This window comes from Aotus nancymaae, unplaced genomic scaffold, assembly GCF_030222135.1.
Source record: "Aotus nancymaae isolate 86718 unplaced genomic scaffold, 86718_ANA_hifiasm-v0.15.2.pri h1tg000108l, whole genome shotgun sequence".
Classification (NCBI taxonomy): domain Eukaryota; kingdom Metazoa; phylum Chordata; class Mammalia; order Primates; family Aotidae; genus Aotus; species Aotus nancymaae.
In genome coordinates this window covers 14,934,404-14,943,883 of record NW_026988523.1, presented here as the reverse complement: position 1 = coordinate 14,943,883, position 9,480 = coordinate 14,934,404, and the positions used below count along the sequence as shown (strand labels likewise).

The window sequence follows — 9,480 nt, the reverse complement described above, 5'->3', positions numbered from 1 at the left end:
CAGGAACACAACATGTGCACAGATGGAAACTAGGGTGGATTAACTCCTGAGGATTCTACATTGGAATTAGGAGGATGAGTATTGGGACTCCCTAAGTATGCTACTATTCTATATGAATCTCTGTGGCTGTTATTAAACTCTCGATTGGAGGCTAGTTTCACCCAGGTGATGACCGAAATTGGGACTTGGGAGTTGGGAGCTAGAGCACAGAATGTGTAATTCAGGAAAACAGAATGGGTGGGAACAAAAAGCCATTGATAAAAGGAACCATTTGCCCCTCTTCCCTTTCCTGCTTAGATTCCGGAAGAGTCAGCGCTCTGTGGTCTCTGTTGCTGCCTGTTAGCGTGATTGTCGCTGTTGCCAGGTAACTGCCCGCGCAGGGGCTTCTGGGTGGGCTGCCCGCTGGCTGGGTGAGTGGGAGGAGGTATGAAGAGGCAGAGGCCAAGAGGAATGGAAACAGCAGTGTCTACACACACAAATCAGGGCCAGGAGATTCCCTCTCAGTTACAGGACAGGAGGAGGCCTGAAAACATGGAGATAACAAGGTAATTCTCAATACAAAGCCAATATACAATACTTTAGAAAAGGAATGAACAATTTGGTTTATTCTTTTTTCCTCCTAAAAGAAACCCCAATTCCTCATAAATGCCAGAAACTGTGTATGTCTGTGACTGCTGGTGTGCCTTTAAAAACGTCGTTGAAAGAACATCAGTTCCTCCACATCAGTACTCAAGGTCAGGGGCCCCAGTGACACTGTCAGCATTGGGGAGAAAACACATTGTCTTTTCAGGCTGTGCGAAGCCCCTCAGAAAGCCATCTTCTGGGTTCTTTTTCTTTCACACATTAAGCACCCGTTCTCTTCCCAAATGAGAATTAAGTACCGACACTAGAGAAAGAGCAGAAAGTGAAGCCAAGTAGCAGCTGACAGTACCCAGCATATTTCATTGTTCATCTGAAAGCCGAGACTCTCCCAGCACATTTGTGGGGGAATAATCTACTTTTAAACAGACAGGCCCGTAAATGTCAGCTAGAAGATACCTGGGAGAGGATCCACTAAGATTCTGTATTTCAGGGGTGAGGAGAGACCAGAAGTTAAGTGCTTACCAAGTTCAGAGATACAACTGCAGATGGAACCTGCTATGAAAGAGAAATTGTCTCCTTAGTTCTCTAGCTTACACATCTTTCGATGTCCTTACCATTGACCTTCATCCTCTTGCCCGGCGAGATGTTTGTGAAACTGCCTCCCGGGCTGTACACATGATTTAGCCTCTTCACTCTGCCCTAAGCCCTAAATGGACCTGCCGTCAATCTCTGGACTGTTTCTCAGATGCATACTTGGTTTCAAGATCCTTTATTGGTTTACTGTTGTTCAGTGATTGTATCCCCTCTCTATATAAATAAATGTTTCACTGATGGTAGCTAAAATAATTTTGTTTTACCTTTTTTATTCCCTCATGTTCTGACTCCATACTTTATATTAATTACAGGATTGCCATAAAAGGGTACCCAGAATATAAAGATGAAAGAGTCCATTGTTAGATTCTTTTCATTTGTTTAAAATAACACCACATAAACTGACCTCTCTAAGATCAACTATAATTTCATTAAAAAATCTAAGATGATAAGCCTTAAATATATTTAGTGCTATTTTAAAATATATATTTTCTTGAGGTACATGAAAATTACAGAGGCTACTATTTATTGATCATTTGATGTCAGATACTGAACTAGGTGCTTCATATATGTCATAAAGTATTATCAATACATCTGGAAAAGTATGATTATCTCTGTCTAGCACGTGGAAAAAAGGCTCAGAGAAGTTAAACAACTGTTTAGGGTTGCTTTTTCTAAATCAATAGCTTGTGCTCTTGTTATAATATCAAGTTGCCTCCATCCATTAATACAGTAGTTTTAGCTTTAATTGTTATCTTAGATGTGAATACAACATAATGAATTAGCATTTTATGAGCCTTGAGCAAAACAACTGTTATCTGTTGTTGTGTAACAAATTATCACAACAGTTGCTTTAAAAAGCATTAAAAAAAAAATAGTTTCTGTGGGCCAAAAATCTGGGCATGGCTTAACTGGATCCTCTGGCTCAAGGTTTCTCACAAGGCTGCAATCAGGGCTTCAGTTGGTCTGCAGTCATCTCAAGGCTGGACTGGAGAAGGAACTGCTTCCAAGCTCACTCATGCAGTTGTTGGCAGACCTCAGTTTCTCACATGCTGGTGAACTGAGGTCCTTAGATCCTCGATAGAAGCTGCCTGTAGGGGGCTGAATGATCATCCCCAAAGATAACAGGGCCTATTCTCTGGACCTGTGAATGTTATCTTATGTAGTTTATGTCTTTATGCTGCTAATAAAGCCATACCTGAGACTGGGTAATCTATAAAGGAAATAGAGGTTTAATGGACTCACAGTTCCACATGTCAGGGGAGACGTCATAATCATGGTGAAAGGTGAAGGAGGAGCAAATGCACATCTTACATGGCAGGGGGCAAGAGAGCGTGTGCAGGGGAACTGCCCTTTATAAAAGCCTCACATCTCGTGAGACTTATTCTCTGTCATGATAACAGCATGGGAAAAACCTGCCCCCATGATTCAACTACCTCCCACTGGGTCCCTCCCACCGGGTCCCTCCCATGACACGTGGGGTTATGGGAGCTGTACAATTCAAGATGAGATTTGGGTGGGGACATAGCCAAACCATATCATATGGTAAATTTAAAATACATTTATTTAATTGTGGTCAAATACACATAAAATTTACCATATAGTAAAGTTTTCTTTTTGTTTTTTACCTATGAGATTAAGTTAAGGCTTTGGAGATGAAATTATTCTGGATTATCTGGGTGGTCCCTTTAATGTCATCAAAAGTGTTCTTAGAGAGGCAGAGGGAGATTAAACACCAAAGAGGAATGCAATGCCACCACGGAGGCAGAGCCTGGAGTGATGTAGCCACAAGCCAAAGGATACTGGTAGCCACCTGAAGCTGGAAGAGGCAAGAATAGATTCTCCCTAGAGCTGCCAAGGGAAGCAGAGCCCTGCCAATGCCTTGATTTTGGGCCTAATGAAGTTGGTTTCTCACTTCTGGCCTCCAGAACTGAGAGAATAAATTTCTGTTGTTTTAAGCCACCAACTTTGTGGTAATTTGTGATAGCAGCTGCAGGGAATAATATACTACCCTTAATCCCTTGCCACATGGGCTTCTCTATATGGGCATGTCACAGCACGGCAGCTGGCTCATCCAAGTGAGCGAGCAAGAAGAGCAGAGCGGGAGAGAGTGAGTAAGGTGGAGGTCAGTTTTAGAACCTATTTTCTGATGCAACATCCTGTCACTTCTTCTGTATTCTGTACGTCCAAAGCAAGTTGCTAGGTTTAGTGCACACTGCAGGGGAGGGGATTACTCAAGGGCATGCCCTTCCCTCTCTTCTATGTTGGACTCCTGCTGCTATCCCTGGGCTAATATCCATGACATAGGTTTCCATATCTTGTACTAGCTTGTGATTTTGTGTCCGAGGGTTTCTTGAAGTGGGCTTTGCTGACCCACTAAATCCTAGTCACCCAAAGAGCTTGATAAAAATGCAGATATCCAGGCCTAACCCAATTCTAGTAAATCTACTAAATCTAGTGTGGGACCCAGAAACCTATATTTTAAATAAGCTTCCCAGGTGATTCCTATGTACAATAAAGATTAAAAAATCTGACCTAAACGCTATTCCCTACTCAAGCAAAGTTCATTGCTAACTAGTATTTGTGAATGCTACATGTCTGCTCTCTGACAGTCATGTTTTAGGAGTTGCGTTTTGGGGACAGTTCCTTAATCCAGTATTTCTTAATTAGTGGTAATTGTACAACAAGTGGTAGGCAAAATGGTTTCAGGTGGTACAAGCGTGACTATTGAATATTTTAATAGTGGTGTTATCTTCAGGGTAACTTTCTATTTATGGCAAGTCACATTGGTTTTACTGCTTGGTAATGCTATAGAGGTTCTTTAATAACTGTATTTTTGTAAAAAAGAAAAAGGAGTTGATTTGAAAAAATAAGCAAGCAATGGTATAGGTGGTACACAGACATGGCAAAAACAATGACAGACATTATCAAATGGTTGAAGTTTGAGAAACACTGTCCTAACCCAAAGGAGGGCACTCTGTGGCCTTTGGGCATCATGGTAGAAAGTGGAGGAGATATTTGGGGGCAGAAAGACCCTTCTCAGATTAGTGAGGTTATTGACTCTGCCTCTGTGAGGGGAAGACCCTGCTGATCAGGATCAATCATGAAGCTGATCAGACTGAGCAAATGAGCCACATCTTTGGGTACATCTCTTGTGACTATAGAAAAGAAAGGGCCAGAGCAAAGTATAATTGCAAACTGGGGCAATCAGACTGTGCAGAGACACAGACTTATTCAATATCAGGACTGGTTCTTGGCAAAAACGAAATGAAGGTGAAGCCCTGGGTTCCCCCTGCTTCCACCAAGGCCCTCTCTTTGTTACTGGCATAGAGCCCTGCCGCTCTTCTGTTCTCCCTCCAGCTCTTTTCTGCTTCCTTCTCTCCCACCCTGATGCCTTCAGATTTAGCTCTCAGGGCTTTCATGTTTTTTTGGAGCTGTAAATGGCCCTTGTTATTCAAAGCATTGCTTTTCAAATTCTGTTGGACACAGCATTCTACTACAAAAGTTAACTAATGGATATCTTTAACCCATTTTTCCTTTATTTTTAGTTTTCAGTTTTCCTAATGTTAAATTTTCTTTAAAAAATATGGTAGTGAGTTTAGTTATAGATGATTGTAATACCCTATAACCAATTTAATAAGAGATATTAAAATTTTTTGATGTTCTTGAAAATTTGATTCATCATACAATATACTAAATAAGTGCTTTTAAAAAAATTTCACTGCCCACTTGAGCTCTTTGGACTGCACTGCCCAGCATAGTAGCCATTAGGCTCAAGGCACTGCTGAGCACTTAAAATGGGGCTACTCTGAATAAGATGTGTTGTCAGTGTAAAATACACATTCAATTTAAAAAATGTAGTATTAAAAAAGAGAATGTAAAATATATTATTAATACTTCCAAGTACTGATTGTATGTTGAAATAATAATATCTTGGCTATATTGTGTTAAAATATATGATACAAATTAATTTCACCTGTTTCTTTTTACCTGTTTTAATGTGGCTACTAGAAAATTAAAATTATATATGTGACCCACATTATATTTCTGTGAGCAGCATGGCCTTAGAAAATACTGAGTTCAACTTTCAGTAATTGCTGACCTTCTGTTGACTGGACACTAAGTGATTACAGGCTCTGAACCTCCCGACGTGCTCCCAGTGCTAACAACACAAAATCATGACTCCTTGGTTCCTAACTTGGGTATTTAGGTCAATTCCCTCACCTCCTTTGTTAATATTAGTAGATTCTATTACAGGAAGATTGTCTTGGTCAAGCCTTATTTTTATAAAACCGTATCTTATAATGAGACAACATAAAAAAATGCATGAAAAAGTATTGGGATCAACTACAAAGTCAAAGAAGGACATAGAAGCATCAGGATCTTGAAAAGATGTTTACAACAGTCTGATTCTTTCGCTTATTTTTTCTGTAGTTTATTGATGAGCATCTTCTAATCTTTTTTAGCTTGGCAAGCATTACCATCTTTTCTGGTGGAATGTTTTCTCGTAAAGCTGCCTTCTGCTGCTACTATGCACTATACATTCAAAATCGTAACTATCATCCTTAGGATTGAGTTCTTTAGTTTCCAATCAATTAAAAACCACTTATGAACATAGGGAATCAGATCACATTGTGACTGACTTGCTTTTTGTTTACTAAAATCTGAAATCAAAATAAATAACTTGGCATCTAGGGCTGTGTGTTTTCTTTTGACTATGTCATTAAACAGAATACTATTGGCTTCGGGGGCCTCTGTTTGTCAGTGTTGTGCCTGCTCATATTCCTAATTTTACTGGACAGTGTAGATGAACACTGGGTGGAGGTGGATCCGCCTGTGTCTCCTTTCATTACTCTCCTCCTTTCCTTGGACCTTGGCTGGTCCTTGACATCATTCTTAGCTCTCTCTGCTTTGCTTCCTCAATCCTCAGGCCGTTCCCACCCCCTGGTGTTCCAGTGTGGCAGCAGATTTGAGATATGACTGAGAGTTGCTCCAAGGCATTATTCCAGCCCTGTCCTGGCCCAAGCTTGTGCCTAGTCCCAAGTTCCTGCCCTAGCTTAGCTTCTACCTGCAGGCTGTATTTGTCCTACTCTGTCAAAATTTCTTAAGTCATTTGATACCTGATGCTCCTTGTCAGCTACGTTCTAGCAGTCAACAAAACCAATAAACATATAGCAAATGGACACAAAATGTAGCATTATAATCTCTCCAATCCTTCATGAATTCTCCAAGATAATTAACTTCCTGGAATATTGAGCATGGCATATCATTTCATATTTAACACACTCAAATATTCACAACACAGGACAAATAATCTTACTGCAAAATTGTGTTAAGATTTAACTAAGAGAAAAAACAATAAACACATGTACCAGACCCTATGAGTTACTGCCTATGAACACAGCATTTGAATATCTGAGTATTCTCTGTATGAAATCCATTCACTTCACTCACAGTCTTTGCCGTTTAAATCCTTTTTCAGAGCAGACTGTGAAACCATGAGGTACACTTTCTTCTGTGTTTCGCTTTCCTATATGTTCCCTACATTAGAAACAATATACAGTCTTTTAAGTTCCTACAGTGACCATTCAACTTGATTGCATAAAGCTGTGATGGCTTTGCTTTGTGATTTGTGGAAAGCCATAATAGCATTTGACTGTCTAGCCAGGACTCTACCTGAGGCATGTGCCACAAGAAATCATCTTCAGAGTTGCCAGGGTGAAGGACTTTTGATTGTTTTTCACTGTGGCTGTCATCTTGCTTTTGTCTTCAAAGAATCCTCCAGGAGCTTCTACTCAATTAGCTTTTCATTGTCCTTCTATATAGCATGCCCTTATTTGTCAATCAGTACCAACATAATATCTAACATTCAGTTTCTGATAATAAAATTATTTCTGGCCAGGCGTGGTGGCTCACACCTATAATCCCAGCACTTTGGGAGGCTGAGGTGGGCGGATCACCTGGGGTCAGGAGTTTGAGACCAGCCTGACCAAAATGGTGAAACTCCATCTCTACTAAAAATACATAATTAGCCGGACGTGGTGGCACATGCCTATAATCCCAGCTACTTGGGAGGCTGAGGCAGGAGAATTGCTTGAACCTGGGGGCAGAGGTTGCAGTGAGCTGAGATCGTGTCATTGCACTCAAGCCTGGGCAACAAGAATAAAACTCCATCTCCAATAAATAAATAAATAAAATTATTTCTAGCTCAGATGCTTCGCAATGATCACTATTACTCTTAAGTTTTCTGCCACTTGAGTAAGTCTGAGAACCCCTTTGCTGAAGCCATATTCTCTTTCGAGACCTTGTGGCCAAAGGATTTAAATTCTATTGATGAAATGTTAACATTGGCCAGCAGGAGAAATAATTCAGAATGCATGGTATGAGTCTTTCTCAAGCTCTTAAAATTCTACCATCTAGTTGTTTCCTTATTTGTTCCTTGCTCATTTATTCATTCAACAAATATTTATTTAGTGCTTACTGTTGGACAAGTTCTATTTGAGGAACTGGAAATGTAGTAGCCTAGAAAAGGATTCAGAGCATTAAAAGCAGCCTAGTACTGCTACAAGTGGGGTGTGTGTGAGAGAGAGACAGATGAGGGGCGGGCGGGGGGGGGGGAGACAGAGAGAGAGAGAGAGAGAGAGAGAGAGAGAGAGAGAGAGATTGCTCTGTTGACATTATAACAAAATTTCTCAAATTTTTTGAAGATGAAATTAATAGTTTTCATAGTACACCAGTTAACATCCTGGAAGTGTATTCTGGGAAAACATCCAGTCAGTCACTAATGCTGGTTCTTTCCAAAGTCTTCAGTATCTATCCCTTTTTACCCCCACTGCTAATAACCTAGTCCCAACACTTCCTGGCTCATACCTGGGCCATTGCAATAATTTTCCTACTGGTCTTCCAGCCTCAGTCTCTCCCACTGTGATCTATCCTTCATACTGTACTAATACTGGCAGGCTTTTGTTGAGCAACCTGCTTTAGTTGGAATCAAGCCTTGGAGAGATTAGCTGCCTCTAACAAGGTCACCTAGGTTGTACGTGGCAGTGATGAGAATTCTATTATGCTGGTGTTTTTCAGACTGGGATCTATAGAACCCTGAGGTCCAAGCACATTCTCAAGTACTCTGAGGCTTTCTAAATTTTGTGTTTTTATTTAAATCATAGTGCATTAATGAAGAGCATATTCTAAATCACCTAAATGGCCTCTCATTGTTGAGAATTGGCATGCAGTTTCTGTGTGTGTGTTTGTGCTTATTCTAACATTGAGACAAAGTAATGTGACATTAGTTGGGATGGGCTTTTGAGAAAAAAGTAGATTGAGGATTTTTTCAGCAGTGATTTCAATAATCTGGATCTAGAAGAAGACTTTTCCGTCTCTAGCACTAAGGAAATGTTTTCATTACAATTGGTGGGATTACCTTGTTTCCTTGGGGTAGGATGGGCATAGATGGGTGATAAAAGTCTTGGGAACAGGTAAAGGAGAATAGTTTTACTGTATCAGGTAAGCAAGAAATAGGATATAATCCAGCTGCCAATTGCAGTCAACCAACAAGTAGCACATTAGAGAAATTAGAAGTAACGGCATGAAGCCAAGTCACTTTGCATAGCTAAATTTGTGAGGGCTAAAGGTACATTAGATTATTGGGCTAAATTTCTATCTAGATTCTCCAGTTGACTGCAGATGCTTTTCTGCGCATTGGAAAGAGTTGCCAGGTGGAGAGCCAATTAGTGCCTATGCTTGGGAATAAAACGGCTATTAAAGATCCTGAGAGTTTTTTGCGGCAAGTTACGGGTGAGAACAGGAGGATAGAATGCAGGTCAGATAAACTCTTTTCTTTAGAAAATCTGCCATTGGTGGATCTCTCTGCAGCAGGGAGAAGTGAAGAGTTCTCTAACCCTTTAGTCTTTCAGTGCTATGCAGTGATTTTCACATGTGGGTCAGAAGATGGGTTATATCAGAATTGTTTACAGTGCTGGTTAAAAATACAGTGTTCTGGAGTTGAATCAGAATCTCATAATTTCCAGGAATGGGACTGGTCAGTTGTAGGGTTCCATAAAATTCTTAAGCATGTAAAATTTGAGATCTACTGGTCTAGGGACTTTTTCTGCAGGGTAGGGTGCAAATTGCTGCAAGGACTCTAATTTTTTTTTTTTTTTAAGACAGAGTTTTGCTCTTGTCACCTAGGCTGGAGTGCAGTGGCAGGATCTCGGCTCACTGCAACCTCTGCCTCCCAGATTCAAGCGATTTTCCTGCCTCAGCCTCCTGAGTAGCTGGGATTACAGGTGCCTGCCACCACGCCGGCTA

The 9,480-nt window shown here is 40.6% G+C and overlaps 1 protein-coding gene across 1 annotated transcript in view; it reads left to right on the top strand.

Moving 5' to 3' along the window:
• The first annotated feature begins 315 nt into the window (after positions 1–315).
• RGS8 (regulator of G protein signaling 8) overlaps positions 316–9,480 on the top strand; it is a 93,003-nt gene continuing 83,838 nt past the window's right edge. The window contains exon 1 of the mRNA XM_064370891.1: positions 316–364. The gene's annotated coding sequence lies outside the window, so the exon portion shown is untranslated. The remainder of the gene's footprint in view (positions 365–9,480) is intronic.